This window comes from Sinocyclocheilus grahami, unplaced genomic scaffold (genome assembly GCF_001515645.1).
Source record: "Sinocyclocheilus grahami isolate Dianchi unplaced genomic scaffold, SAMN03320097.WGS_v1.1 scaffold257.1, whole genome shotgun sequence".
Lineage (NCBI taxonomy): Eukaryota > Metazoa > Chordata > Actinopteri > Cypriniformes > Cyprinidae > Sinocyclocheilus > Sinocyclocheilus grahami.
The window spans coordinates 1,547,416-1,552,284 of record NW_015505436.1 but is presented as its reverse complement, the minus strand read 5'-3'; the positions used below and the strand labels follow the sequence as shown (position 1 = coordinate 1,552,284).

The 4,869-nt window shown below is 40.0% G+C and overlaps 1 pseudogene; it reads left to right on the top strand.

Annotated features, from left to right (window-relative positions):
- Positions 1–4,869, top strand: part of LOC107598891 (alpha-mannosidase 2C1-like) — a 12,825-nt pseudogene that overhangs the window by 4,453 nt on the left and 3,503 nt on the right.

Here is a 4,869-nt window from a genome sequence, read left to right as displayed (position 1 = left end):
TTTTTCCACCAGCATAACACATTCTTTTGGGAAGGTATTGATGGGTCGCAGGTTCTCACTCATTTTCCTATGAGATGAAGGGAAAAGTGGAAGATGTAAGTGTGTCATCATGAGATGTATCATTTGAGAGCTTCCTCTAATGAACGCCCATCTCATTTCTCCTTTCTTTGGCTCGACACAGCTGATTAACACGGTAAAGAACAATAAAGACAAGGGACGAGGCAATCACAGTGTGGTATTGTTTGGTTTCTAAGACGGGGGTGGTGGCCCTACACAACTTATGCTGGACCGTCTACGTGTTCGCGACACTGATTGTCTGCCAAAGTCAGTTTCCTTTTCGTCTGTCTGAGGGTGTAACACAAAAACACTAATTTCCTGCTGTTTAGAGCAGATAATATAATAAAACTAACATTAAAATGCACTGCGCCTGTGACACAAATGCATGACGTCAATGATGAATGATTACCAGAATCGGTGGTCTTTATTTAGTCATGATGTGAGATGATCGTGATTGTGTCAACAAGGGTCCAGATGTCAAGTCCTGATGTCCTGTTCTCTCAGCTGGAATCAGACACATCCCTCCTCTGTACGTGGGTTGTCGAGCTCTTCCTTGAGCTACATAATGGCACTTATACCACACAAGCAAATGTGTGTTTCCATCTCTCAAAACCCAATAGTGTACTTCCAAATTGATCAAATTAGTGAAATTGCACCTGCATTAATTTTCATTGTTCAGTGCACGATTTGATTTGATAAAGGGGCATATAATACACTTTAAAAAAAAAAGTCAAGATTTTGCATTTAAAACAATACATTTTGTTTCACATGACCATTTTCCATTTATCTGACATAACAGGCTTTTTTGGTTACCATACCTTTAAGAGTGTTTAAATTACCTCAGTTATGATTGGCTAACCTCCTCTTGAAAGTGTAGTTCACAACATTATTCATCGGGGTTGGGTTTCCCAAAAGCATTGTGAACGTAATTTCATCGTAACAACCATTGCCATCTATGGTCTCTACAATCAACTTTAGTCATGATGGTTTTGAGAAACCCAGCCCAGATATATAAAGGGAGTGATCATTTATTAATATGCCTAGTGTTCCAATATAAACACTATGTCAGCGTCTGAATGATCATGCCTCCATTTAATTCTTTTTCTGTAGATAAAATTGGGAAACCGCCAAAGTGAAGCTTTGCTTCATGACATTGAGGTGGCTAGCTGTCTGGCCTTGTGTAAAAGTGTTGGCTTCAAATACCCAGCAGGCAAACTTCAAGAGCTGTGGAGGTAAGTGCTAATGCATCAAAGATCCTGGTGATAATTGCATAGCTGAGATCTCAAGTGACTCTGGTGTTTTTTAGATTGCTTCTGCTCAATCAGTTCCATGACGTGATTCCTGGCAGCTGTATTGAGATGGTAGTTGAGGATGCTTTACAGTACTATGACGGTAAATCATCTGCCTGCACTACTGTCTATTTTCTTCTAACCATTGATTTTAGAAAAACAAGTAGTAGTATTAGATTAATTGTTTAAAATCCAGTTATTGTATTACTCACCTTTATGTTGTTCCTTAAGTTGACATTATTGGTCGTCAATGACCATAATGTTATGAAGCTACGAAAATATTTTTGTGAAACAAAAATAATGACTTCAAGTCCCCCTGTAGTGAAAATCAAGTTGTTTTTTTTATGTTGTTTATTTGTCTATGTGGTGTTTTTAATATGCTTTTAGACAAACCATGTGCCAATCCATTAATCAACACCATTGCTGAGTATTTTCTCCTTAAAACTGTAGTTTTCCAAAGGCAGTCCCAGAAATGCGGTTTGAAACAGCCCTTGGTTTGCTACGTCACAAACCAATAACCAATCACGTCAAGGGATCGATTCCTATCACTAACATGCAAAATATACCAATACCAGCACAAAACCAAAAATAAATTGGAGCAAAAAACCCATGAATCTGTGGTTTAATGTGAATTTAGAACCGCTAACTTGCACTATAACCCGTGGCAACAGTGTAAAAGTAGCCCGGAGTCAGACGCACCTCTCCCGCATCGGCGTCTGCACTTCACACGCGTTGCTCGCGGGAGCGAATTACGAAGCACAAACGGCTGAATTCGAGTCTTCAAGGCATTTTAGAACACAACATCGTCAAGTAAGTAACTTTAACGAATGTTACAGTATTCATTGTAGTTGTCCGCTAGGAAAAACATAGCTTTATCAGTCATAATCCGTGTATGCCATTGTTTTGCAGTTACTACAGTTCAGTGGATCAGGACAGGAGGCGCTGGCTGGTGTGACTGAGTGGAGGCGGGACTAATTAGCATATTCATAGATCCGCGTATAGGAAATGAGGCAAGGGGGTAGAGTTACATTCAAGCTATTTTAAGGCATGAGAAAATTATTTTCACAAGAAAAAACATTTAAATATATCATTTTGATGATCAAAGATAAGTTTTAAAGGATAAAATATTTGATCACAGGGGGACTTTCAACAACTTCTTCTCTCCCGCATACGTTTTTGACTCACATTCACAACAGTACCACAACCACAACGCATACATGTGCATTCCTCTGCTTGCAAACAAGCCACAGCGCATCCGGGTTCTACATCAGAAGGCTGACTCCTGCATCAGTGGTACTGTCGTGAACGTGCATTGAAGACTCACACGGAAAAGAAGAAATTGTTGAATAAAGTTATTTTTGTTTTCTTTGCACACAAAAATTATTCTCGTAGCTTTATAAAATTAAGGTTGAACATTAAGGTTGAACCACTGAAGTCCCATGGACTATTTTTAACGATGTCCTTGCTACTTTTCTCGGCTTTGAATGTGTCAGTTGCATTGCTGTCTATGCAGGGTCAGAAAACTCTGATTTCATCAAAAATATCTTAATTTGCGTTCCGAAGATGAACGAAGGTCTTACAAATTTGGAACAACGTGACGGTGAGTAATTAATGACAGGATTTTCATTTTTGGGTGAACTAGCCCTTTAATTTGCCTCAACAAATCACCCGACTAACCAGCGGACCAATAATTATTGAATTTTGCCTGCATGCTCTGAGGCGCAAGTAATTTATTATATAGGAAAAATAGTGACAATGGCTTCCCCGGTTGCAACAACTTCTATTTTTATTATTGATACTTTGCGCCTATGCAACTTTGGAAGGAAGCATAACTAAAATTGTATGGCTTGAAAAGACTTGGCATATAGTGCATATGGAAAACAGATGTGTAACCATTCTGCCTGTCATCCCATTCCTTCATGTTGGGTTTGGAACGACATGAGGATGAGTAAATGATGACAAAAGACTGATAATATGCTGAAAGCATGAAAAATCAAACATGAGTTGTATTGGATCGTGATTATTCATAAGAACGCCTTCATTTCCTGTGCCTGTGGTATGCCCAATGGACTGCATCATCAGATGACCTAATGAACTTCATATTTTCAGATACGCACCACAGGGTCAAGATTTCTTCTTGCTGCTTGTGAATCACTGGGATCCTCTCCTGGGAAAGGTGCAGGATCCAGCATAGCTGTGTTGAATACTTTACCTTGGGAAATAACTGAAGTTATATCACTGCCAGCAGAGGACACTCAAACAAGATTAGGTACTTCCCACAGACAAAACATAACATTGTTCAAATGACCTTATTTTCAGTCAACCTCAAAGATATCTCCTACTCCTATCTAATAATAGGGTAAGATTTCCTTAAAGTAGAGAAACGCTCTTTGAACCACATCCCCTATTATGGTCCCTACCCGTTTCCTGCAGCCTTGGTGAAAGTACCTAGTGTGGGCGTAGCTCAAGTCACAGAGACGGCAAAGCCTAAGGACTCTTGTTTCTGTCACAATGAAGGTACTTGATTCCCTTGGAAACATTCCATCATTCCATGTTTTTCTTCAACCCACACATTTTCGTCATTCTGTGGGTTCTCTGTGTGATACAGGTAGATGGGATTATTATTATGGAGAATGGTCTTTTGAAGGTCACGATAGACCAAACGGGTCGTTTGATGTCTCTGCTTTTGCTTCAAGCAAACAGGTGAGTCATAATGTAGGGCCTTCAAGAAAAGTGCAAAATCTTATAAGGTTGTTCACAGTACTTACTGCAAGAAACTATGTTATGACTCCAGGGAAACCATTTCTGAGGGTCACCTCGGGAACCAGTTTGCATTGTTTGATGATGTGCCTCTGTATTGGGATGCCTGGGATGTGATGGACTACCACCTTCAGACAAGGTGAGCCTGTTTCTTGTCACTGCAGGTGGGATCAGATTCTGATCCAGTATGAATCCAGCTTTGAACTCTGTATGAACCTAAATTAAAGGGGTCATATGATGCGATTTCAATTTTTCCTTTCTCTTTGGAGTGTTACAAGCTCTTGGTGCATAAAGAAGATCTGTAAAGTTGCAAAGACTAAAGTCTCAAATCCAAAGAGATATTCTTTGTAAAAGTTCAGAGTCAGCCACACCTACCTAAAATGGCTCGTTCTAACACGCCCCCACATATCTACCTCACTATGTGGGAAGATTTGCATAACGCCGCCCAAATGTTCACGCAAAGAAAGAAGGCGTAACTTTTAGTCTCACTGTAGTTTTGTTGACGCTGCAGCCATGTCCTGAAGACGCTGTGTGCTTCGTTGTGAAAGCAAAACTACTTTGTTTGGTCTTCCAAAAGAGGACACAACTAGAAATCAGTGGTTAAGTTGTATTTACAACACTGTTCCAGAACACTTCAACCCAAATATTCAGATGTGTGATGCACATTTTGCGGAGGTTGAGGACTGTTTCCTGTGAGAGTAGCCTACAATGCCGCTGTCTGTTTCTATAAAGTGGGGCAATTCCAACTTTGCAAGGACAGTCT